Source organism: Apodemus sylvaticus, chromosome 6 (assembly GCF_947179515.1).
Source record: "Apodemus sylvaticus chromosome 6, mApoSyl1.1, whole genome shotgun sequence".
Lineage (NCBI taxonomy): Eukaryota > Metazoa > Chordata > Mammalia > Rodentia > Muridae > Apodemus > Apodemus sylvaticus.
The window spans coordinates 117,423,573-117,451,227 of NC_067477.1; the positions used below are offsets into that span (position 1 = coordinate 117,423,573).

At 41.7% G+C, this 27,655-nt stretch overlaps 1 protein-coding gene across 3 annotated transcripts in view; it reads right to left on the reverse strand.

Moving 5' to 3' along the window:
- Positions 1-27,283, reverse strand: part of Lclat1 (lysocardiolipin acyltransferase 1) — a 120,119-nt gene extending 92,836 nt beyond the window's left edge. Inside the window, exons 1-2 of one of the 3 annotated variants that reach the window (XM_052186306.1) lie at positions 27,126-27,283; positions 26,486-26,682 (exon numbers count right to left, since the gene is read on the reverse strand). The gene's annotated coding sequence lies outside the window, so the exon portion shown is untranslated. Of the gene's footprint in view, positions 1-26,485; positions 26,683-27,104 lie in introns of all 3 variants that reach the window. The other 2 variants (XM_052186304.1, XM_052186307.1) reach the window with 2 other exon arrangements.
- Positions 27,284-27,655: the final 372 nt, after the last annotated feature.

Sequence of the window (27,655 nt, forward strand, 5' to 3'; positions counted from 1 at the left end):
CAGACTCAGAAAGCTCCAAATAGACTAAACAAGGGTGGAAAGAAAGTAAAAGCTTTTGTATAGAGTTGAGAAGGCAGGGGGGGCTACATGGCCAGCAGAGGATAAAGACCAGGAAGTGTTCACAAAACAATGATCCTTTATTATCATTTGTATGCCTGTGTACAAGTAACTCTTTGGTTAGTCCCACTTTCAGATGTTGCAATCTAAGAATCAAAATGACCAGAGTTCCCAGCTTAGGAGCCAGCTGCAGACCTTCATTAGTCCTACTTCCCAGTGGCATCTGACCTCCATATTGAGAAGATTCAATGCTGCTCTCATGGTGACTTCCCTTCTAGTTCATAGGGGCTGGCAACACTGTTCACTGTCCCTTATGTCCCTAGCCATACCCAGCACGCATGCAAAGCTTAGTTTCTACTTGCTAAAAGGCTTAGTTTTATTTTTTTTTTTGGACTTTTTTTTTATTCGATATAATTTATTTACATTTCAAATGATTTCCCTTTTCTAGCCCCCCCACTCCCCGAAAGTCCCATAAGCCCCCTTCTCTTCCCCTGTCCTCCCACCCACCCCTTCCCACTTCCCCATTCTGGTTTTGCCGAATACTGTTTCACTGAGTCTTTCCAGAACCAGGGGCCACTCCTCCTTTCTTCTTGTACCTCATTTGATGTGTGGATTATGTTTTGGGTATTCCAGTTTTCTAGGTTAATATCCACTTATTAGTGAGTGCATACCATGATTCACCTTTTGAGTCTGGGTTACCTCACTTAGTATGATATTCTCTAGCTCCATCCATTTGCCTAAGAATTTCATGAATTCATTGTTTCTATTGGCTGAATAGTACTCCATTGTGTAGATATACCACATTTTTTGCATCCACTCTTCTGTTGAGGGATACCTGGGTTCTTTCCAGCATCTGGCAATTATAAATAGGGTTGCTATGAACATAGTAGAACATGTATCCTTATTACATGGTGGGGAGTCTTCTGGATATATGCCCAGGAGTGGTATAGCAGGATCTTCTGGAAGTGGGGTGCCCAGTTTTCTGAGGAACCGCCAGACTGATTTCCAGAGTGGTTGTACCAATTTGCAACCCCACCAGCAGTGGAGGAGTGTTCCTCTTTCTCCACACCCTCTCCAACACCTGCTGTCTCCTGAATTTTTAATCTTAGCCATTCTGACTGGTGTAAGATGAAATCTTAGGGTTGTTTTGATTTGCATTTCCCTAATGACTAATGAAGTTGAGCATTTTTTAAGATGCTTCTCCGCCATCCGAAGTTCTTCAGGTGAGAATTCTTTGTTTAACTCTGTACCCCATTTTTTAATAGGGTTGTTCGGTTTTCTGGAGTCTAACTTCTTGAGTTCTTTATATATATTGGATATTAGCCCTCTATCTGATGTAGGATTGGTGAAGATCTTTTCCCAATTTGTTGGTTGCCGATCTGTCCTCTTGATGGTGTCCTTTGCCTTACAGAAACTCTGTAACCTTATGAGGTCCCATTTGTCAATTCTTGCTCTTAGAGCATACGCTGTTGGTGTTCTGTTCAGAAACTTTCTCCCTGTACCGATGTCCTCAAGGGTCTTCCCCAGTTTCTTTTCTATTAGCTTCAGAGTGTCTGGCTTTGGGCACAGAGAAAGTATCCAAATTAACAAACTTAGAAATGAAAAGGGAGATATAACAACGGAAACTGAGGAAATCCAAAAAATCATCAGATCCTACTACAAGAGCCTGTACTCAACACAACTGGAGAATCTGGAGGAAATGGACAATTTCCTTGACAGATACCAAATACCAAAATTAAATCAGGACCAACTAGACCATCTAAACAGTCCCATAATGCCTAAAGAAATAGAAGGAGTCATAGAAAGTCTTCCAACCAAAAAAAGCACAGGACCAGATGGTTTCAGTGCAGAATTCTATCAGACCTTCAAAGAAGAGTTAACACCAATGCTCCTCAAACTATTCCACAAAATAGAAACAGAAGGAACACTACCCAATTCCTTCTACGAAGCCACAATTACGCTGATACCAAAGCCACACAAAGATCCAACAAAGAAAGAGAACTTCAGACCAATTTCCCTTATGAACATCGATGCAAAAATACTCAATAAAATTCTTGCCAACCGAATCCAAGAACACATCAAAACGATCATCCACCATGATCAAGTAGGCTTTATCCTGGGAATGCAGGGTTGGTTCAATATACAGAAATCCATCAATACAATCCACTACATAAACAAACTCAAAGAACAAAACCACATGGTCATTTCATTGGATGCTGAAAAAGCATTTGACAAAATTCAGCATCCTTTCATGTTTAAAGTCTTGGAGAGAACAGGAATTCAAGGCCCATACCTAAACATAGTAAAAGCAATATACAGCAAACCCGTAGCCAGCATCAAACTAAATGGAGAGAAACTTGAAGCAATCCCACTAAAATCAGGGACCAGACAAGGCTGCCCCCTTTCCCCTTATCTTTTCAATATTGTACTTGAGGTACTAGCTCGGGCAATTCGACAACATAAGGAGGTCAAAGGGATACAAATTGGAAAGGAAGAAGTCAAACTATCATTATTTGCAGACGACATGATAGTCTACCTAAGTGACCCAAAAAACTCCACTAGAGAGCTCCTACAGCTGATAAACAACTTCAGCAAAGTGGCAGGTTATAAAATCAACTCAAGCAAATCAGTGGCCTTCCTATACTCAAAGGATAAGCAGGCTGAGAAAGAAATTAGGGAAATGACCCCCTTCACAATAGCCACAAACAGTATAAAGTATCTTGGGGTGACTCTTACCAAACATGTGAAAGATCTGTATGACAAGAACTTCAAGACTCTGAAGAAGGAAATGGAAGAAGACCTCAAAAAATGGGAAAACCTCCCATGCTCATGGATCGGTAGAATCAATATAGTTAAAATGGCCATTTTGCCAAAAGCAATATACAGATTCAATGCAATACCCATCAAAATCCCAACTCAATTCTTCACAGAGTTAGAAAGAGCAATCATCAAATTCATCTGGAACAACAAAAAACCCAGGATAGCTAAAACTATTCTCAGCAACAAAAGAAAATCTGGGGGAATCAGTATCCCTGACCTCAAGCAATACTACAGAGCAATAGTGTTAAAAACTGCATGGTATTGGTACAGTGACAGGCAGGAGGATCAATGGAACAGGATTGAAGATCCAGAAATGAACCCACACACCTATGGCCACTTGATCCTCGACAAAGAGGCTGAAAACATCCAATGGAAAAAAGATAGCCTTTTCAACAAATGGTGCTGGTTCAACTGGAGGTCAGCATGCAGAAGAATGCGAATTGATCCATCCTTGTCTCCTTGTACTAAGCTCAAATCCAAATGGATCAAGGCTTAGTTTTAAAAGGAGGGTTGGGGAAGGCAGTCAGATACTTTGCCTCATTCACTTTGGGGAAAGATTCAAAAAAATGTGGTTCAGTGGATCAAAATATCAATTAGTAGTTCCTTTAATACTTCTGGATGTATATCCTTTAGGCAAAAGCAGCATTACAACAAATACAAAAGTATAACAGAAAAGTAATGTCCAGAAAGTACTTTACATCCAGAGTACTTTCTCTAGCTGCCAATGTGTCTTTATGTTCTGCCTCAATTGATACAGAAAGCAAGTACATATACAGTCACTATGACTCAAAGATGCAATTACCCCACAGATTGTTAGCGGAAAAACTGAGATTAGAACCTAACTCAGGACTTCCCCAGTCAGCCCTTTCTTACCTCTCCCTCCCTTTCTCCCCTCCCCACCCCCGTGTCTCTGTGTGTGTTTGTGTGTACACGTTAGTATACAGTTTCAGCCTTTTAAACATCAAGGAGAGCCCACAGACATACCCTGCAGTCACTTCGTGCCAGCTGTCAGCCTTGGTCAGTCAGAAGTTTCTGTGGTTAGCAACAGTAACTACAGAGATGCAAAAGCCGGCTGTGCAGTGCTCAGCCATAAACACGAGATGAGCTCCACCCAATACTCCTAGAACATCATGGGAAAGACGGACAGAATCCAAGGGCTGCAGGGTGGGAGAGTGCTGTGCACTGCTGTCTTTCACACACAACTCAGCCCTGGCACTCAGGGTCACAGCGGCCATGATTGCTGCGCAAGGTCTGTACAAGACTGTGCTTGCCCACACCCTGTCATGGCAGCATGGCTTCTAGGTAGTGAAGGGCTGCTGGAAGAAGGTAAACCTTTCTTCTAGGCTCTCTTTTAAATACCCTCTCACACATAATTCTGTAAATACCATAACGGAACACCCGACTGTGGGCAGAAAAGAAATGAGAGTAGAAGTAGACTGGTAAGGAAGAGAAGGGAAATCAGCAGAGTGGGCGGGGACAGAGGAATATTGGGGATGAATATGATCAAAATATAACAGACATGAAAATGTTGTAATGGGGTCATTTTGCATAATTAATACATTCTGATAAAAATACTCAAGGCTAAACTATCTGCTGAAAATTTATAAGCCCTCCATATACCATCTGATGAGATTTTATGAGGTAAATACAACCAGAAGAAGAGAGCACTGCTTGCAACCCTGGACCTCCTTCCAGCACTTCCCTCCCAATGATTAACCACCCTCAATGGAAGAAATGATTCTAGCTTCTATAAATTCAAACTATTTCTTAGCTTAATTTAGACAATATTAGAAAGTGCATATTCTTCTGTAGTTGGCTTCTTTTACTCCTCACACTTAGATGACTCATCCATGTAAGAAAACAGAGGGAAAGGATCACCTTCTGCACAGATATACAGTACTCCACAGGACAAACACAGCAAAGTGAATCCAGTCCCTGCACCCTTCTGGATTTAATTATGTTGATGGTATTATTATGAACATTCTTGGGGTATTTGTGTGGTTGTTTGTTTCTTTGGAAGAAACTCAAGACAGACATGGACAAGGACTTTGAAGAAGCAGAGGAATTAGGCACCCTATCTAGATCCCACAAAGCATGTCTCCTCTACACACTCAAGTCAGAAAATCTATCTGGATCTTAACATTTTTAATTCTTATGTGCTACAAAGCAAAATCTTAGGTACAAATACTATGCAAAATAAGATTATAGTTTATGGCTACTACAGTTACTTAGTCAAAAGCTTTTCAAATAAAATTCAATCTTACTAATTTGCATAAGCCAATAAGACTAATGATAATATTTAGAGTGGGAATATCTTCATGATAAGTATACTTTACAGATACTTGCTACTTTACTGTTAAGTAAAAAATGTGACTCTCAAGCCAGGCGGTGGTGGCACACGCCTTTAATCCCAGCACTTGGGAGGCAGAGGCAGGTGGATTTCTGAGTTCAAGGCTGGCCTGGCCTACAGAGTGAGATCCAGGACAGCCATGGCTACACAGAGAAACCCTATCTCAAAAAAACCAAATCCAAGAAACAACAACAAACAAAAACAAAAAAAAAATGTTCAAGAGGAATTAAGTGCAACCCCAGGTGATATACCCTTGGGAGCAGACCTGTGTCGACAGGCAACTAGCAGTATTGAAAAGCCTGGGTTCTGTCCAATTCCCTGCGCAGCTTCTGTAACTTCACACACAGTTCATGCTTGCTCTAAAAACCATACAAACAATGCTACATTTACTCCTTCTCCTTCCTGTAACCAGCTTTTCCCTTTTTCTCCCTTCAAAATAAAAGCCACAAAACTACCCAAGTTTCTATAAGACCAGCAAAGAAAATTCCAACATAAATCTGCATATAATCAAATATTTATAGCCAAATTATTTTAAGAATTTTTAATTAACATCATAATAATATGGCTATAAAAAGTCCTGGAGTTCCAAGAGTATCCAGAGAAAAGACCTCAAATACACCAAGGCTCTCCCTACCACAGCTCACACAGTCCAGTACCCTGAACCTCCACCCACCATAACACACAGTAACGCGTAAATACCCCAATGCTCCACTGTCTACAACTCACAGTAACAAGGAAAGATAATCAAGTTAGGAAACCCTGGCCCCATGCCTAGCACGCCCTCTCTCACAGACTCCATGCTAGGGAAGAAGCTCCAGGACTCTGCACACCAGGCATACCTCAGAGAGAAGCAGGTTCCACTCTCTGGTAGAAGATTCAGCTGACTCCAGCCTCTCCCAAGCCCCTCCTCTCCCACCCAACAGCTGCTCCATGTGCAAACCATTTCAACATTCTTTCAACCCATATAAATCTGTGGGTTGCTTTACTTTTTCTTTGAACCAGTTACCCATGTGCCCAATCCCACAGTGACTATGAGTTACATGAAATCCTTAACACATGTTTATTTTGATGTCTGCCTGAGTCCTTCATATTCTAGACAACTATGTTACTAGGAAGACACTACTTGGTATGACTAGGAATTCCTAACAGTGAAGGTAAATTACAATGGAAAGTCCATCTCCCAAGGTACTCGAGCCTTTGGCTTTTGAAAAGCATCAACCCTTTATGAAGGTGACTGGGTGAGTTAAGTCCTGAGCACTGGATGAAGACAGGAAACTTCGACTCACAATCTGAAAAATCCATTACTAGTGTGTGTAGATAACAGAAAGATGGTTCCAGAAACCCCAGTATCCCTCTTTACCTGCACTTAGAAATCCTTTCAAACAGTTCCGGCAACTGAGGAAAATAAATGCTCAATCCAGTACACAATTCCCTTTACAGAGAAGCATGGAAGACTTGCCCTGTAAAAGATTCTCAAACTGCTACAGTACTTTAAATTCATCTGTGTTCATCAAGCCATCGGTAACAGGCATGCCGGCCCTGCACTCTATACACACACATACACAATAACAAAAATTTTATATCATAATAAATTTCTTTGTATTTAAATTCTTCTATTCATTATACATGCAAGTATGTGCTTAAATGTGGCACATCCATGATACAATGCATATGTGGAAGTCAGAATGCAACTGGTGGGAGCTGGCTTTCTTCTTCCTTCTACCATGTGTGTTCCAGGGACGATTCATGTTATCAGACATGGCAGCAAGCACCTTTACGGGCTGAGTCCTCAAGTACTACTTGGCCTGTTTTCTTTGTTCAGAACTCTGTGTGTGTGTGTGTGTGTGTGTGTGTGTGTGTGTGTGTGTGTGTGTGCGTTTTAAGTATGATACACATACTTTTTTATTTTAGTTTAGTTTTTTTGGATTTGGTTTTTTCAAGACAGGGTTTCTCTGTATAGCCCTGGCTGTCCTGGAACTCACTCTGTAGACCAGACTAGCTTTGATCTCAGAAATCCGCCTGCCTCTGCCTCTCAGAGTGCTGGGATTACAGGCATGCACCACCACCACCTGGCTATGATACATGCATTATACATCCCAAATACACAAATATCTTGCATATACATTTAAATATTCAAACAATTATCACAAACATATAAAACCTAGTCAATCAGAAATATTTGAGTAGATCCTATCTAAATGTCATCAAAATAACCACAAAGACAAATAACAAGACAATTTAATAAATGCAAGAACTATGCATGTTCTAACTCTAGGGCACTCATTTTTCTAGGACATAAAACATTCTCCACTCTTCTGACTCAGCACTAATGGCCATGGTCCTTTCCAGTGTAAGCAAAAGTATCAGAAAAAGAAGCTGGCTAATGCCTTGGAGAGCAACTTCAAATCAATCTAGATACACGCATGCAAAAATGTTTAAAGCTTGAAAGGGTTAACCTGGGCAAACTTTCCATTTCTGTAAGCAGTGGTAAAAAGAGAAGCATTAGAAGCAGCTGTACAGATCAGATGCCAGAATCTGGAAGGAAGGAGCCCTCCATCCCACGGAGCCCGAAGCTTCCAGAACCTTTGACTTCTTTTTCATTGATGCTTTTGTATACTCCAGACTGTGAAACTGCCAACTACAAAAATTACAACATGAAAATCTCTTCTTCTCTGAAAACTGAGACTAGCAAAAATAATAAATTACCTTCCTAAAGGTTAGTGATTAACTCAACTTATAACAATTTTACAAACGTAAAAGTTCAAGTTGTATTCCAGGATGAACAACTGAATGAGTAAAGTCAGGACACAAGGAACACTCTCCCCATGCTCCTCAGCCCTGTGAGTTCTACTTGGTATGACTAGGAACTCCTGGCTAGTGAGTTCTAGCTGGGACTAGTCACTGAAGTAACGAAACCTCTTCCAAATTGAAAAGGAAAGTGTGATTTCTACAAGACATGAATTTCAGTCTGGAAACCTTAGAAGGGAATTACAAAATACCAGAGGAGCTAGTAATTCAGAAAAGTTGCAGGAACAAATTTCAAGACACAAAAGTCAAGCGTGGAGGTTTATACCTGAAATCTCATCACTTGAGAGGCTGAGACACAAAAATTACTGTAAAGTTAAGGCCAGTCTCATCTCCTAGAAGAGTTCGGGGCCAGTGTGGGGTCTACAGTAAAACCCTGGGGGGGGGGGGGGAGAGGAAGAAGACAGACGGACAGAAAGAAGGAAGGAAGGAAGGAAGGAAGGAAAAATAGGAAAAGGGAGATGAAGAGAGGGAGGAAGGGAAAGGAGGGGAGGGAGGGAGATAAAAGTAAACCAAAAAAGAACTTACAAAAACAAGTCGCTTTTTACAAGTACACTCAAAACCTAAGAATAAATTCAACCAAAGATGTGAAACTAAACTAAAAACTACAAAGCACTGCCAAAAGAAACTAAAGACAATTTAAATATTTAGAAAGAATCCCATATTTATGAATTTGGCAATAAAACACAAAGCAATTTATAGAGGCAATACAATTACTATCAAAACTCCAATGCTTTATTTTCCAAACACATTAAAAAATAATTCTCAATATAAATGTAAAGTTAACAGAAAGTTAACTTTTACAAAAATTTATTTTATGTTCTGTTGCTGTCTTCAGACACACCAGAAGAGGGCACCAGATCACATTACAGATGGTTGTGAGCCACCATATGGTTGCCTGGAATTGAACTGAGGACCTCTGGAAAAGTAGTCAGTGCTCTTAACCACTGAGCCATCTTTCCAGCCAAGTTAACTTTTGATAGCTAATTAATACAAGAGAATAAGATCTTATTATTAACAGGAGACAGCTAACCCTCACATTAGAATACACTTGTTTCCCTGACTTGTGACCATCTCCTTCCAACCTCTGCCTCTGTGGTGACTGCCCCTGTTCTGTTCATTATGGCCCTCTACCTCCCACTTCTAAGGATGTATGTGATCTCTTGTAGGCCCCATCCACACAACTCAAGATTGGTAACCTACTCCAGATTGTCAAATAATCAAGACCTCCCTTTGCCACAGAAAATAATGCATATTAGCCTCCAGCCCTTAGAAATTACAAAGCTTCTTCCCCAGAAATGTTAAGCAAATCCCACTGAAACTCAAACATAGCATCAAACATATTAAAAGCTATCACATGGCAAAAGACTGTTGTACTTTGAATACAAGAGTTTCATCTCGCCGGGCAGTGGTGGCACACGCCTTTAATCCCAGCACTTGGGAGGCAGAGGCAGGCAGATTTCTGAGTTTGAAGCCAGCCTGGTCTACAGAGTGAGTTCCAGGACAGCCCGAGCTATACAGAGAAACCCTGTCTCGAAAACAAAACAAAACAAACAAACAAACAAACAAACAAAAGAGTTTCATCTCTTATGTATAAAAAAGATGCAAATCAACTCAAATGTAGTTTGTCCTGAATTACCTGGAAGCACGCATCTGACATGTGCACTAAGAACCCAGCTTTCTCTTTCTGCTACACTAGTAGAGATGGGTCTTCTGTTACAAACAGAATTTACAGAGTTGGGTAATATTAAGGTTTTAAATAAATCTGAAACAAACTACTTTCCAATAGCAACAAGTTTATTTTTACCCTCTAAATTTTTCCAGACAATTTCAGGGCCCACTAGCCCTTGAATTTCCTCCAGAATCAAGCAGTTTTCATTCCATAAAATCAAAATAAATTCCAGATGAATTAAAGAGTTACATGCAAACTGTGAAAGCACTACAGAATTAGAATAAAATATAACAATAGGAAAAATGGGCAAGGTATCAAAATAGTCTCATATGAGAAAAATCAAATTAAGGCAGTATGAGACATGTTTTCAATTACTAGTTTCTCGTATTTGTCTGTGATAATATCTAGTCAAAGTGAGCACACAGGGAAAGAGGCAAGCATACTATGACTACAGGCATTAACAGATGGGCTCATTTAAAAAGCAACATTGTGAGACTGGCACTTTTAAAGCACATATATATTTATAACCAAAAATATCATTCATATTTTCTGCTTTGCAAAAAACCTGAGAAAGTGTATAGTAAAAATGGCTGGGATTATACCTCAATAGAAAAGAGGCCATGAATTTAATTCCAATATCATAAATTTGTAAACGAATAAATAGTTTACTGGGGTAGTACGTGTACATGAAAATTAGAAGAGTAAAATGTCCATCAATAAAGCAATGGCAGCAGTGAGAAGGCTCAAATATTGAAAGTGTGTACTGCTCCAAGGGTACAGACCCAAGTTCAGCTCCCAGCACCAAGTCACAGGGTCTTCTGTGTAAACTGAAGTCCAGGAGTAGGCTCCAATGCCAGTGAAGGAATGGATATGCTGGTAAGGTGAGGAAGCAGGCGGTATGGCCCAGATTAAAAGTTTGCTTTCCCAGCTCAAAATCTGGATTAAATTTGATGTGTCATCTCCACATCAAAAGCATGTTGTCTTCTGCCTTGAGATCTGGATCACAGGTGTGTCCTCCATTTCTATCTATGGTCTAGCTGACAAGCATAGCCATCACAGCTTACTATACTAATGCCCACTGTGGTGGTTTAAATAGGAACACCCCTCCCATTAGACTTGAGAGAATGCTTGACCCATAGGGAGTGGCACTATTAGGAGGTGTGGCCTTGTCAGAGTAGGTGTGGCCTTGCTGCAGAAAGTGTGTCACTGTTGGTGCAGGCTTTGAGGTCTCATGCTCACAATACTTACCTTTTAGATCTAAATGTAGAGCTCTTCAGTTCCTTCTCCAGCGCCATGTCTGCCCGTGCGGTGCCATGCTTCTCACCGTGACAATAATAAAACTAAACCTCTAATACCATAAACCAGCCTCAACTAAATGTTTCATTTATAAGAATTGTTGTGGTCATGGTGTCTCTTAAAAGAAATAAAACCCCAATTAAGGCACCTACTTAGCCACAAATGCAAAGCTTCTCTAATTTCTTTTTCTGGGTTCAATAATTCACTACAATATTTCTCATAAAACACAATACCCAATATAAAGAGCTCACCTCAGGAAACGCTATGTGAAAGAGATGCACTGTGAAAGGTCAAAGAAGAGAAATGTACAGAAAGCATCACACCTCAAGAAATGCGTCAACTGACATTTGACATTCACCAGTGTTCTGACTTGCATTACCTAAACAAGACTAGCTAGACCATTGAGCTCTGACTAAACTCAGTATCTAGTTTCTTCTCCCCTTCTAGGAGACTTGGGCAAGCATGCATTGGGGGTGGGGTGGGGGTGGGGGTCGGGGTCATTCTGATACATAGACCATTAGCACAAACTCCCAGTTTAATCAAAAGGCACTTGGAGATCACAGAAAATATCCTTACCATTCAGAAAATTCCAAGGAAGTTTTAAATCCAAAGTCAAGAACCAGAGAAGGATCAGACACAGTTTATTAAATATGCAGTAAATAGGAAGTTACTATTTTAACAACCAACTAGTAGACTACTGAAATAATGCCAGGATAAAGAAAAAGTGGAGATTAAGCCTTACAAAAACCAACAACAAGAAAAGTGGGGAAATGGCAAATCGCCCACAAAAGTTCAATTCTGACAATTAAATGCATAAAAATGAGTAAACCCCGGCAGAAAATGGAATATGGGATTGAGAATGAACTCAGCTCAGTTAACTAAGAGGCAGAAGTGGTGAATGGGAATTCCAATGGGACACTGAGCAGGTAGAACCTAGAGTTGTAAACAAAGCCAGAATCACTTGTCAGCTATCCACACAGATAAGGCCCTCCCAAAGTCCCTGTTGCTTTAAGAGCATGTAATGGTATAAGCCAGTGATGTTAAGTAAGCCAGTGTGTGCCCTGCAACATAAGCTGGGCTGGAAATGAGACACAGACCTATAACCCCAAGGGCTGGGAAGGACAGAGCAGAAGGACTACAAGTTTAAGAGCAGCCTAGAGTACTCTTACTTTTCAAACTGTGTAGATGCCACATGACAATCAAACTAATTCCTCAGCCTCTGAGGATTTCCTCTAACTGTAGGACATTTTTTTGATCAATGAGTAATGTTGGAGAGCTCAGTACATTTAATAGTACCACCCCCAAGTAGAGGGCACTGAGAGTAGAAGAAAGCAGGCTGAACCAGGCATAGGAGCAAGCCAGTGAGCAGCACTTCTCCAAGGTCTCTGCTTCAGTTCCTGCCTCCAGGTTCCTGTCTTGAGTTCCTGTCCTGACCTCCTTCAATGATGGACAATGATGCAGAATTGTAAACATAAACCTTTCCTTTCCAGCTTACTTTTGATAGTATTTTATCACAGCAATAAAAACCATTTTAAGACAAGCCAGGATAGCCAGGGATACACAGAGAGAAACCCTGTCTCAAACAAACAAACAAATAAACAAACAAACAAGACAAAGAGAAGGTTATAAAATCCTCAAAACCTGCCTTCTGTGATATAATTCTAGAGAGTCGAGGCCCTGATGCCAAAGACTCAGTAGGTAAAAAGACCACAGCCCTGACCCAAGGTGTCAGCTAAGACCATATGGGGAGCAGGAATGAGACAATTATCACATCAGTTGGATTTAAGCAGCCTCATGACATTGAAACTTCCACACCTGCTTATCAGGAATGAGGAATCCAGTCTATGTGCCCACGGGCCAATTTCTCAAAATCACCAAGTAACAGGAATCACTCAAAATGAAATGGATAATTTTGAATAGCCCTATAATAATCATGGAAACTGAACTCAGATCTAAAAGTCTTCTGAAAAAAAAAAAAAACAGCTCAGACTGTTTGATAAGAGAACTCTATCAAATGACTAAAGAATTAAAACTAGTTCTACACAAGGTCTCCTAAAAAACAGATGATGAATTGAAAGCACTTCAATTTCTTTTAATGAAGCTAATATTACCTTAATGCAAAAACCAGAAAAACACCATGAAGTACCAAGCAGTCTGCCTCTCTCTCTCTCTGCCTCTCTCTCTCTCTCTCTCTCTCTCTCTCTCTCTCTCTCTCTCTCTCTCTCTCTCTCTCTCCTTCCCTCCCTCTCCCTCCACCCTCCCTCTTTCCCTGCCTGCCTCTAGCAGGCATTAGAAAAGAATTCAATGATATTAAAGACTGTTTTAATCCAGGATACAAAGCTAGTTTCATAGTCAACAATCAATACAGTACACACTAATGATAGGTTCAAAAAAAAATAAGCACACACGAATACATACCAGCAGTCACTGCATGAAAGTGGCTTTTGAAAACAATCCATTGCTTGCTATGACCACGCATCTTACTGTCACCATAACAGAAGCTACCAGGAGACTCATAACCCACCTCTAGTCATGTCCACAGGGACGGTCATAAAAGAACTGACTACCAGGGAAAGACTTGCCCTGACTGGGCAGGACCATCCTATAAGCTGAGCGCCTGTTTGGAATGAAAGAGAACAGGAGAAAACCCACAGAGGTAGTCCGTCCCTCCCTCCCTCCCTCTACTTCCTGGCCAGCACAAGCTGAGAAGCTCAGCCTCACACACCCTTCCGCCATGATGCACTACACACCACAGGCCCAGGCATGGAACCAGACTCCATGAACTCTGGAGCCATGAGCCTCCCCTAAATAGTTCTTGGGAGGCATTTGTCACAGTGAAGGAAAAGTCTGAAAAACTTATCTACTCACAAACTAAGCTCTCAAAGAAAGGAAGGAAGGAAGGAAGGAAGGAAGGAAGGAAGGAAGGAAGGAAGGAAGGAAGGAAGGAAGAAAGAAAGAAAGAAAGAAAGAAAGAAAGAAAGAAAGAAAGAAAGAAGAAAAATAGAGGAATAAGACAATAAGCAATTAGAAACAACCTACAGCAAATATTGTATTTACTAACAAAACAAAACAAAAGCATAATGCTCCCCACCCCTACCCACATTACCAGGAACAAGATAAGAACAATTCCCACACTGAAAGTGCTAGCCAACCCAAGGAGACAGTGAAAGAATGTTGTCCAGAGAAGAAAACAATGTCCCTTTTGCAAAAGGTGTGACTGGAACATAAGAAATCCCAGGTCACCCTAGAACTAAATGAGTTATGCATACTAGATAGTTTTTTTAAAAAATCAACTAAAATTCACATGAAAAGTCAATCTACAAAATATGAGGAAACTTTTATAGATAAGGTACTCAACACTATAACACAGCAAATAAAGAACTCCTATAGCTGATAACAGGCAAATAACCCAGTCAACAACGGAGAATGGCCAGGCTGGAGGGAGGCCTTAGGTCAGGAGGTGGTTCTTGCAGACAGCCCTAGATTACTTCTCAGCATCCATGCCAAGTACTTTAAAGGGGATGCCAGCTCCAGGGACTCCAACGCCTCTGCACACATGAGCACATGTGCAAAGACCATACCATACACATGCCCACAACTTAAAACACAATAAATCTGCTTTAAGAGAAATATCTGATTAACATTTTCCCAGGGACAACATGCACAAATACACATAGGAAAAAGCTTAAGCCCTAGTATCCTGTGGGCCAACACTTCTAGCCCTAAGTATATACAAAGGAAAAATGAAAACGAAAACCTATACAAAGCTTGCACATGAGTGTTCACAGTCGCATTATTTCTAATAGCCACTAAGCTAATCAACTTAGAATCCACCAGCTGATGGATGGATAAATGTGACAGTCTGGGTGTGGTGACACATTCAGTACCAGCACTCACCGGGCAGAGACCAGTAGATCTCTATGAATCTGAAGCCAGTCTGCATAATGGAGTTCCAGGTCAGTCAAGGCTACATAGTGAGACACTATCTCAAAGACAATAACAACAACAACAACAATAATAATAACAACAACCATAATAAGATGCTGCTGCTGCTGATGATGATGATGATGTTGTACTATCCACACACAAAAATGGTTTGGCAATAGAAAGAACTAAATAGTGTTACATTGTATGAAGTGTGGTATGTGGAATGTCCCCTACAGGCTCAAGTATTTGAAACTTTGTCTCACAACTGTTTGGTAAGGGTTGGGAGGTTTGGCCTTGTTACAGAAGATGTTTCACAAAGGATAAGCTTTGAGATTTAGAAAGACTACACTGTTCCCAGTATGTTCTCTCGGTTTCCTGCTTCCAGATCAAGATGTGAGCTCTCAGCTGTTCCTGTCACCCTACCTTTGCCCTGCTGTCATGGACTCTGAACCCTGAGACTATAAGCCCCATTAAATATTTTCTTTATAACTTACTTTTGTCCTGTTGTTTCTGTCATAACAACAGCAAAGTAAAAGAGACACTGCACATACAGACCCTAAAAATCTCATGCTAAATGGAAAAGCCATTCAAAACTGACCAGCTAGAGCAAGCCGTGATGATGTGCAACCCCAGCATTTGGGAACCTAAGGCAGGATAAGCATGAGTTCAAGGCCAGTCTGCATTACAATGAGTTCTAGGCTAGCCTGGGCTAAAATATAGACCCTGTACAAAAAGAAGGAGAGGAGGAGGAAGAGGAGGGGACAGGAAGGAGGAAATTCCAGAGGAAAACACAAGGCAGGTCAGCCTGACAACCTGAGTTTGACTCCAGGGACACACATGAGGACCAACTCCTGAAAGTTGTTCTCTAACCCCCACACAGTCTGCACACATGTACATGCGTGTACACACACACACACACACACACACACACACACACGCACGCACGCACGCACGCACGCACGCACGCACACTTTAGAATAAATGGAATAAAAAATATTTTTTAAAGAACAAAATGGGATTTATGTTTGTTTTCAAAATTCAGTACAAAGTAACAGCAATGAAGATAGTGCAGTGCTGACATGAAAAAGCAATGAGATCCAGGAACCCACACATCTATGCAGCCTCCATAGTCCAGCAAATACCCTGCTGGGCAGTTACTCTACTGAAGGGAAAATTTACATTACAGAACATACACACAAGTGTTCCTAGCAGCTTGTTTCTAAGAGCCAAACACTAGAAAGAACACAGACGCCCTTCAGTGTGCACAGCCATCTAAGGAATGCTAAGGAGACAAAGGAGTGCCGAGGATGAGAAAAACTCAGGCAACAACTACAGTGAATCTAGGGGGATATGCCAAGGGGGGGGGTGAACAAAACCCAAATCCCACAGCCTGGATGCTGTTTAATCCACTACTAAAACATTCCTTTGCTGACAAAACTGTAGAAACAGAAAACAGATTGGTATTTGTCAGAGTCAGAGAAGGGAGGGGATGTGTCCATCCAGAGCAGGGCAAAGCCGCTCTTCATCTTGGCTATGTGTGTATCTTTTGGGGTTTAAGACAAGTCTCCTCATGGAGCCCAGAGAGAAGGGGAACTCACTATGTGGTCCAGACTATCTTCAAAGTATCAATCCACCTACCTCCGACCCCAAGGGCTAGGACCACCACCAGCACATAGCACTGCCCCTGGCTCTCCGTGTGACTAGTTTCTGAAAGGAAGTAGGCTAGGAAAAAAAGAGTAACAGACATCTTCAAATCTTGTAACTTTAGGCAAGTAATCTTTTTTTACTTATAAACACAAATTAACAAATATTACTTGGGCAGGCTGAATGACTTTCAAAGCATATTCACATCCTCTAAGTATATCCATTCTCACCACTTTTATCCAGCAGTGTTTGCGATTATAGCCAAAGAAATAAGGCAAGAGAGAGAAGCAAGGGCAACACAAATAAAAAATAAACTGAATTATTCCTTCTTGCAGATATGATTTTATAATTGAGAGATCCTAAAAACTCCATAAATCTAGAACCTTTTCAGAAAAATAGCAAGATACAAAATTATACAAGGATCATTAACTTTTTACAGACCATAAAAAACTCTCAGGGGTGGGGTGGGGGAGGAGAAACAGGCCTTTAATCCTAGCAATTGAGAAACACAGAGACAAAGATCTGAGTTTGAGGCCAGCTTAGTCTATAGAGTGAGTTCCAAGACATCCAGAGATACACAGAAAAACCCTACCTCAAAAAAATAAAAACAAAAACAAGTCACCGAGAAAGCAATCAGGAAAATAATCTCACTCACAATAGTATCAAAGGAGAAAACATCCTAAGCATAAACCTACCCAAAGACATAAAAGGCCTCTACTGTAAAAATTATAAAACACTAAAGAAATATATTGAAGACACTAAAAAGTAAAGATTTCCTGTTTGCAAATTAGCAGATTTATACTATGAAAACAGCCAAGGGATGGTTAATATCGTTAACGTGACAGGATCTAGAATCACCTAGGAACCCAGCCTTTGTACATGTCTCTAGGATTACCCAGATTGGGTGAATTGAAGTGGGGCGCCCCACCTAACTGCAGGAAGGGCTGGGGTGCTAGACTGAATAAAGAGGAGAAAGCAGAGGAGCTCTGGGAGGCAGCACTGTGTGCTTCAAGACTGACACAATGTGGCAGCTGCTCCCACTCCTGTCACCTTCTTCCTACCAAGATGAGCTGTGTCCTGTGACTCCTCCTTAATCTGCTTCTGTGAGCTGTTTTGTCCACCATGAAAGGTAACTCATACAACATGGATGAAAATATAACAAACAAATTCATTATCTTATGCAATTAATATATGCTAATATAAGATATGTGAGCAAAATACATCCTAACCTCTGAAAGCTACAAATGTTACCTAAGAAGAAAAGGAAATAAAGACTGTAAATATGGTTATATTAAGTAATTAACAGTGGGATGGTTATTTTGAAATATTGAGGAAGGGCCTAAATACAATCACATACAGCATATGCTTTTAAGAGGAAGACAACAGTGAAGTTGTCCACAGGAAAGGAGAAAGGAGCTGTGCTCACAGAGACAAGGACTGGAGGAATAAATCCATAAAGAGGCATGCCAGCAGTGACAACAGGCTGTGAGGCCAAGAGCAGCTACCCTCTGAGACCACAGCTTCGCTACTCTTGATCTTGCTCTTGACTAACATTTCAGACTCTGAGAAAATAGCCACCCTTTTTGTAGGAATTTATTACAATGGCTACAGGAAACTAATATAAACACATGTCAACGTCCTAGAAATGCTAGTAAGTGCCCGTGGGTAGAAAGACCCTTAAGAAGGTTTGAGAATAACCCAAAGTCTGACAAAGTCAGACATTTAAGAGTTCCAAATTCAAAGTAAGAATAGAAGACTCTCCTTTTTCTGAGACTTGATGAAATTCTAGATTCAAAAAGGAATAAACAGAATTTCGGGACCAACTGAATCCAATAAAGACTCAGTTCCAATGAAGATCAGTACCTTCCAAAGACAAGAACTCCTTGTCACAGTAACAAAGAGAAACTCTGGCTTCTAGTATATCTAGTCTTAGAGGGAAATGGAGGCTAAACCAAGTTGATTTTATTACTATCATAAATAAAGCTAGTGAGTAAGGCCGTTCTGGCACTGCCTGGCTACTGTCAAGTACTTCAGCCCTGTTTCTCTTCTCCACTCCCATTGCTTTTTTCTGAATCAACTGACTTTAATGAACAACTTGAGTTTTAGGCCAGTGTGGTGGCTCACAACACACTCTCAGCACTGAGGATGAGGCACCTTTGGTTAAAGGCCAGCCTAGCTACACAGAGACCCTATGCAGAGAGACAGGAAGGGGAGGGGGGTGGCACAGAGGAATAATATCTTTTTGCTAAACTTCAAAATTATATTACGAAGCATGAAGTCTGTTCAATAAGTGCAAAGACAATTGCAATATCGCATGAAAGGGCAAAATGGAGATGTCATTTAACAATCCTACCTCAAAAAAAGAATGGCCCTAAGCAGTCACGGGAAATCATACTCCACATGGATATGCAGAAACCCTGGGCATAATTTGTAATACAGGAAAGAATTCTATTTAATGAATCCCTTAAAAATAAGGCCATAAGAATGCTGTCTATTTTTAATTTGCACTGAGTTAAAGCAGGCATGCAATCACAGAGCACAGGCTGGACAGTAGTACATGCCCACAATCTCAGCACTAAGCAAGTGGAATCAGGAGGATCAGGAATTCAAGACCAGCCTGTTTCACTTAGCATTAACTCAGAGTTAGGTTTGGCTGTGTAGCCAAGGAGGCAAGCAAAAAAAAAAAGGATTTCAACTACCCCTAATTTCCATCCTTTCTCCCACCTTAGTGGGAGTATCTATTACTGTAACAAAACACTATGACCAAAATGCAAGTTGGGGAGGAAAGTTTATCTGACTTCCAGATTACTGTTCATCACCAAAGAAGTCAGGACAGGAAGTCAAGCAGGGCAGAAACCTGGAGGCAGGAGTCTCCTAAGGCAGAGGCCCTGGAGAGGTGCTGCTTGCTGGCTTGTTCCTTATGGCTTTTGCTCAACTTGTTTTTAAATAGAACCCAGCACCACCAGCCAGGGATGGCTCCACCCACAATGGATTGAAACCTTTCACATCAATCACTAAAAAATGCTTTAAGGCCGGATCATATGAAATCAATTTCTCAACTGAGGTTCCTTCCTTTCAGGTAATTCCAACTTGTGTCCAGCTGACCTAAAATTAGCCAGCATACTCCAATTTTCACTACAGACTACACTTTACCATAAAGGAGACAATCCTAAGAGAGCATGTGTATTGCACTAGTACAGAAGGCACAGGAAATACTGTATTAGTTACTTCTCTCACTGCTAAGCTAACAGCTGTGTTACTGTGGGAGAATCATGGCTACAGAAGTGAGCTGGTGTCTCACTACATGCACATCAGGAAGCAGAGCGGAGAGCATACTCAGGCCACTCCCTTCTTTTTGATTCAATCCAGAATCCCAGCCCTTGTGGGATAGTGCTGTACAGTGAAAGCAGATCTTCCCTTCTCAGTTACCTAATCTAGATGATCTCTAACGACATGCAGTCTTGTCTCCTAGGTGATTCCAAATTCCAAATTGCCAATCAATCAATATAAACTAGCACAGCATCACTGAAGGGGTTCTAACATGGCAAACATGGGTCTGGAAGGCCTTGCCCTTCCCCCAAGGAAGGCCTAGCCACCAAGGTCTTCCCCTATTTGACCATGTCCTCCTCTTCCTCCTCCTCCTCCTGAGGCTGACTACCATGGTCCAGCTATCAAGTATTGAAATCCAGCAAACAAAAGCCCCCTGTGGCTACCCCAATTAACCTGTCCAATCAAAATTAAACCAACTTATCCTAACATACACATACACACATATATACATGTGTTTTAAAAATTATACATATGCATGCTCTACAGGCTTGCCTACAGCTCCATCTTATGGAAGCATTTTCTTAACTGAGGTTCCCCCCTTTCCTCAGGTGCCATTAGCTTGTGCCAAACTGACATAAAACTATCCAATACACACATAATATTCTTATTCAAAATGTTCATATATGTATAAAACATATGTTGATCAAACACTTTCACTCTCCCTCCACTTCCTATATGTCCTCCTCCCCCTCCCCCTTTCTTAATAACACACTGAATACAATTATTCTTGCCTGTAAGTACACAGGTGTGGGGCAATGAACCAGAACATGGTCAACCTACCAGTGCTCACAACTGCAAAGAAAAATGACTCTTCCTCCCTCAGGAGACACAAACTGTCAAGCTCCTCAGTACAGGGAATGGGTAACCGGACATGTGAAACTGAAGTAAGTGGAATTTTCACGTGTCCATTTGCCCACTTACAATATATAGAGTATTTCCAACCCTCCAGAGGGTTCCCTGCCCCTATGATCAACAACCTGGAATAATCACTACCCTGACTTCTAGCCTCCACAAACAGTTGTACTTGTTTTTCAATGTGGCACAAACTCCCATGTGCCTCCTGATGCCAATGAGATCACTAAACATTTCTACTGCTTTTGCAATGCTTCGTTTTTTTAAATGTATCACAATTTATTAAGCTATTCTGCTGCTGTATCTTTGTGATGATGAATAAAGATACCATGAACATTCCTGTATGTAATTTTTAATAAACAGGTGCATTTGTTTCTCATGGGTATAGTTAGGATTGAACAGTTGGATCATTGGTGGGAGTGAAGAAAGCCGCAGTGTGTCAAAGTGACTTAAGTGCCATTTTACATTCCTACCAATGTAAGAGCTCTGGATGGCCTACATCCACAACACTAGCAGGGATCATCTTTTATATTTAGCCATTCTGGAAGGTGTACAGTAGTATCTTGTTACAAATAGCTTCTTCCTGTCTCTATTTTGCTCTTCATTCTCTTAGTGACTTGAGACTTTAAAGAAATCTAAAGGCAAACATTAATCATTTTTAAGATCACTGTTTTTTTTTTTTAAGGTCACTGCTTTCTTAATCCTTTCAATAAATCTGGTTAATCTACCTATGAGTGCTGATTTGTATTTAAGATTTGAAGGCTTCTGTAATATATTCACACTAAATGAAATCCTGCAACTACACCAAGTTCCCACTTTCACGGAGTCCACTGCCCTGCACTGGATTCTGTTGTGAAAGCTGAGTTATTCTAATGCTATAAACATCTGCAAAATTCATTTACAACCAGCTAATTTCATCAGCCATTGCTTCCACATTAATAGCACTTTTGCGCAAACCCAAAATAAACTGGGTGGAAGCATGTGTCTATAATCCCATCATTTGAGAGCTGAAGGCAAAGGGATCAAGAATCAAGATCAGCTTCCGCTACGTAGAGAACCAAGAACTAGCCTAGGCTACATGGCACCTGGTCTCCAAATAACAAGAAAAGTCTAGGATTAAAAAAAATAAATAAATAAAACATTCTAACACCCTTTCTCCCAGCAGTATTCAGTTTCCCAAAAGAAAGAAAAATATCTCACATGATTCTTTCCACTGCCTTCAAATCATCACAAAGAACCCAGCTAGCCCTTCCTTTTAGTCAGTCAACAATACCTCCAATTCCCAACCCTTAGTTACAAAATACACAATTGTTCTGTATAGGACCTCTAGCTCTTCACACCCAATCCACTTCATATTGTATTCTGATTTCAAAACTTATAGAATGTGAACTCAGCTCTGCACCCGCTTATGCACAGCCTATACACCAGGTCTGCATTATGAAATAGTCTTCAACTGGTCTTCTCTATATTGTCAGTAAGGACAGACATCTCTCAAGAACATAATTAGGCATGGTACCACATATTAGTCTGTAATCCCAGCACATGATAAACGGAGGCAGGAGGATAACCTTCTATTTGAAGCCAGCTACACAGCAAGTTCCAGGCCAGCCTGAGCTACAGAGTGAGACATGGTCTCAAAAATAAATAGTTGGAGAGATGGCTCAGTGGTTAAGAGCACTGACTGCTTTTTCAGAGGTTCTGAGCTCAATTCCCAGCAACCTCATAGTGGTTCACAACCATCTATAATGGGATCTGATGCCCTCTTCAGGTGTGTCTGAATGTACTCATATCCATAAAGATAAATAAGTATATAAGCAGAACAGAGAGTTCTAAAAGAGTCATATTTACTCCATGTCTAGTTAGAATTTCTACTGCTGTGATAAAACACCGAGACCTAAAGCAATGAGGGAAGAAAGGGTTTATTTCAATTTTCAAGTCTCTATCACTGAGTTTTGAAAGTCAAGGCAGAAACTCAGGCAGGACTCTGGAGACAGGAACTAAGGTCGAGGAACATGAATGCTGCTTGCTGGCTTGCTGCCATCATTTGCTCAGCCTGCTTTCTTATACAACTCCGAACCTTCTGTCCAGGGGATGCACCCGCCTTGAAAGGCTAGGCCCTTCCAGGTCAATCATCAATCAAAATTATGATCCACAGAGTTGCCTACTGGCAATCTGATGAAGGCATTTTCTCAATTGAAGTTCCTCTTCCCAGGAAGGAAAAACTAGGACTTCCAACTTAACACCTTGATAAATCCTTACTGCCCACAGCATAAAATGAGTCTTAGCTAAGAACTCCCAGCCTGGGCCTTGCTTTTCCTGAGCCTGCCCTAAAAAGATATGCATATTCCGATTTATCCTGCCTTGCCAGTTTCCTACAATGTACTTTCCTGATGATAAGCAGGCCATCCATCCCTATGCTCTGCTTAGCTCCCTGCCTCACTCGGCTAGGCCCATCCCAGCACATGCTCCCACAGTTGTCTGTTCCCACCACTATATATCTGAGAGCTTAGCACACTCTTAAGTTAATAATCTACCCACAAACCTAGTCTTCAGGCTGGACTTGGGCCTCTCCTTGAACTCCAAAGATCAGATTAGTAAATAATTCTACAATCCAAGAAGGCAGAAAGAACTGATAAAAATAATGAATGTCACAGCCACTTCTACTTATGTCATTTTTTTCTATAAAGACTGAGAAAAGTGTTGGTCTATCTTAACAATCAACTGTACTAAAACTGTAGTTTTAACTCATCCATCAAATTCTTCTCTCCAAGGCTTTAATCATGGTTAGGAAGCTGGCTCCTCGGGTAAAATGCTTGCCACACAAGCCTGAGGACCTGAATTCAGACCCCCAGTCGCCAAGGTTTGGCAGTATGTGTATACGTTGTTTTTAAAATAGAATCCCAAACTACCAAATGAAGACTCAGGAGTCAGATGCATGGTAAAAGCCTGCTAGCTCAGAGAGGCAGAGAAGGCACCCAGTTTACCCTTCCTTCTCCACTTTTTTTCCCTTCTCCACAATGTCTTAAATACCCTTTACTCAAAGACCCTCCTTTCAGCTGAGTTCTGTTCACACCCTATCTGCTGCTTACTTGCTCTGCCTCTTGACCTTTATTTAGCTCTTGGATTAAAGGCATGTGCCAGGATTGAGCTACACAAGTACTTGTTTACAGTAAGCAGAAAGCTCTAGGATCAAAGGCTAAGGATACCACATTAGAAACGTGTTTTTACAATCTCTGGGTTCACGATATAATCAAATATCCTGCAACATGTATGTATGTAATCCAAGCACCAGGAGGCAGAAATTAGAGGATGCTCAGAGAGGCATCAATCAGACTTGGGTGTATGTCCAATAAACTATTCTTGCTCAACTGAGACATGAGTCTGAGTGGTTTGTGTGGTGATTCCTGAACCCCAACATATCCACAAACCATACACAAAAGAATTTAATAAAAACTAAAATTAATGACTTGTATTTCCTGGTAAGTATAAAAATTCTATATTTTGAAATAGTTCTTAAGAATACTGGATATAAAAACTGCACAGGGCAGCACTTTCTTATAGTGCCAACACTCACCCAAGAGACTGAATGTCTAGGGCTGCCTAGAGTTTGAAGCCAGCATGGATTACAGATTAAGTTCCAGACTAATCTGCACTAAAATGAGATTGCTATCCTAAAAACAAAGTAGAATGAACACACTACTTAACCAAAGTAATTGTAGCCACTACCACAGATATCTAAGGGTGCTGAAGAATCAATCAGTTGTTTATACCTTAAAAAGGCAGCTCAGCCGGGAGAAGGTGATGCACGCCTTTAATCCCAGCACTTGGGAGGCAGAGTTCAAGGCCAGCCTAGTCTACAGAGTGAGTTCCAGGACAGCAGGGCTACACAGAGAAACCCTGTCTTGAAAAAATCAAAACAAAACAAAAAACAAACAAAAAAAGCGCAGCTCACACATTCCCCTTAGCACATGCTATACCTGGCTAAGTACAGAGAACGTATGGAAGAACACAGGACCCAGGCTTTGTGAGGCAGGACTGTATAGTCACCTATTTATAGGGCTGAGGCAAAAAGAACATCACTCGTCAAGATCTTCCTGAGCTAAAGAATGAGCTCAAGACTAACCCTGGTTTCCTAGAGTCACAGAACTTATGGCAGTAATTACTTACTCAGCAGTCCAACTAACCCAGCAATGGCCAGCCAGAAATGGAAGTCCAAGAATCTAGTAGTTGCTCAGTCGCACGAGGCTAGGTGTTTCAATCGGAATCCTAAAGAAGTAGGTTCCAACAAATGTGCTGGCAGTAAGTACAAGCTGGCAAAGAAGAATGAACTCTTCCTTTTTCCATTGTCCTTATATAGGCCTCCAGCAGAAGGTATGACCCAGATTAAAGGTGTGTACCGTGTTGCCTAGACCAAAGCTTTTCAGAGCCACTATGCCTCATGATTTGGAACAACAACAACAAAACAAAACAGCCTGTGTCTTTCAGTCTGGCTGGAAGATCTGAATCACAGGTGTGCCCTCCATTTCTGGACTGTAGCTCATTCCAGATACAGTCAAGTTGACAACTGGGAATAGCCATCACACCCTGCCTGTCTCTAAAAATATAAAAGGGGGCTGAAGATAGTTCAGTGACAGAGTACTTATTTAGATGTGCAAGCCCCTGCATTCAATCCCCAGTATAAGAAAGAAAAAGAGGCAGGAGCCACAGGCTGTTTCTCTCATCTGTTAAAGTATACACTTTACACTGGTGTTGGGTGACTGAGTTGACACTTACAAGGCCCTTGACACACCACCAAGCAGAGTAGTATAAACTAATGTCAATTCTTACCACACTGTTTAATTCTTTTATATGAACTGTCCCACTCACTTAGAAAGCCTCAATGAATGTCATCTTTATTCAGAGACAAAGCACCCCACAGATGTTACATAATTACCACATTTTAAGAAGCAACCAAGTTACCACTACATATATCCTCAGTCCTAGGCCACACTGACCCTATTTCCCCAGATTCAATTTGAAAGAGTCCCTCCTAACATCTGCAGGAGCCAACCTTTAAACCTGGTGGGAAGAGGGATCCCCAACATCTGCTCAACTTAAAGTATGTGGAAATCACATTACAAGATACACTGGGCACCCCTGGAACAGAAGCTATTAGGACTGAAGCTAAGTGCTCTGTGGTTTTTCAATTCCTTTACTAATCAACAACACCCAAGTCTAAGGCCTAGAGTGATAGCTGAGCACTTACTGCTTTTTTAAGGGAGCAGGTGCAACACCCACATTAGATAACTCAAAAGACATCTGAAACTCCAGCTCAAGCACCACACTGCTGGTGAATATAAACTCATGCAGCCTCATATACACAAATACACGAATATTTCTTAAATACACGAATTTTGCAAAGTCTTTCCTCAAAATAGTATTTTAAAGAGTCTATCCAACTCTTTAAACTTTTCATGAAAGGGTGTTTCTTTGCCAAAAATACGTGATGGATATGAATGGGAAGCATTTTATCTTGGTAATCCCTTCGCTAATTTCCTTTCCAATACTTTTCTTGGACTTAACTGAATGTAAAACTTAGATTTGTCTACATCCAAACAGAGGCGACTAAGCCTTCAGGCAAGATCCAGGAAACAAAACAGCTCCACAACCACAAAGAAACACCTTCTGTCTTGTCTTTATTGCTTCTGGTCAAATATAATCTTAGATGTTAAGATACAACCAGAAAGACCTACCTGCCAGGGGGCGTGGTGAAGCACGCCTGTTATCGCACCAATACGAGGGCAGAAGCAAGAACCATGGATTGGGAAGCCAGCCCTTAGCAAGAGCGAATGCCAATAAAAAGAAAAATTGGACTCGAAGTCAGCCTTCAATGGGGCCTATCTTTCCTTCTGTGGCACTGCCACCTAGACCTAGGGCACACCTCCGTCACCTGCAAAAAACAAACTGCTTGAACCCTGAAAAACTCTCTTGTGGGTTTTCCACGTGGCGACCCCTGGGAAGCCTTGTGGACCTAGAATCTGGGCCCTGGCACACGTTAGGCGGTGTTTGGGGACCCGGCAGACCCGGGTTTCGCCCAGGTCTGTGGACAGGAAGGTGGCCATCCGTCCGTCAGTGAGCACAGACGGGGCACCCGACGCTCCTCGCCCCAGCAGCCTGATCAGCTCCGGGGTCCTCCGCCTCCCTAGAGTCGTTCGCCCTAGCCCTCCACCCAATTCCCGCGAGTGACCGCCCCCCAGGGCCCACCCCAGGAGGCCTGCTCTCGGGAAAAGCGGCCGAGCCGCAGCTCCCCACCCGCCCACTCGGGAAAAAATCCCTTGGCCGCCGCCATGTTCCCCGCACCGAAGCCCACACCTGACACCGCGGGCCGCGCACCTGGGACACGCCGGGGAAAACGCGCGACGTAGCGGGGACACTGGGGCAAGACTGCGACTCCACGGGGGTCGCAACCTGTGAGAAGAACCCGCCGCTAATTCATCCCGAAGCGGGGAGGCGTCGAGCCCGTCGCCTTAGTAATGCGTCCCTCCAGGCTCCACCCTGATTGGCTACTGACGCTGTGACGCAAGGCGTCTCCGGCTGCGTGGGAAGCCCTTGAGCCGTGCGCTCCGCCCCTGCTCCGCAGCTCCGAGAGACCCCGAGCGTCGTCTAGGCTCCTTTAAAGGAGCCGCTCCCCAGATCAGTGTGTCCAGCTGCAGATGCCAGCTAGATGGATGCTAGAGGCTGGTTCATTTAACCTCTTTGCATTTCCCCTGCACAATACCTTCTTGCTGGCTTTTAACAAATAGTAGAAATCTTAAAAAAGAAAATAAATGTTCACGCATAGACTACAGAGCCTTTCAACAGCTCTTCATGTATGTTTATCCATTTAATCTGTTATTTTAACATGAAACAGAGAGAAATGAATT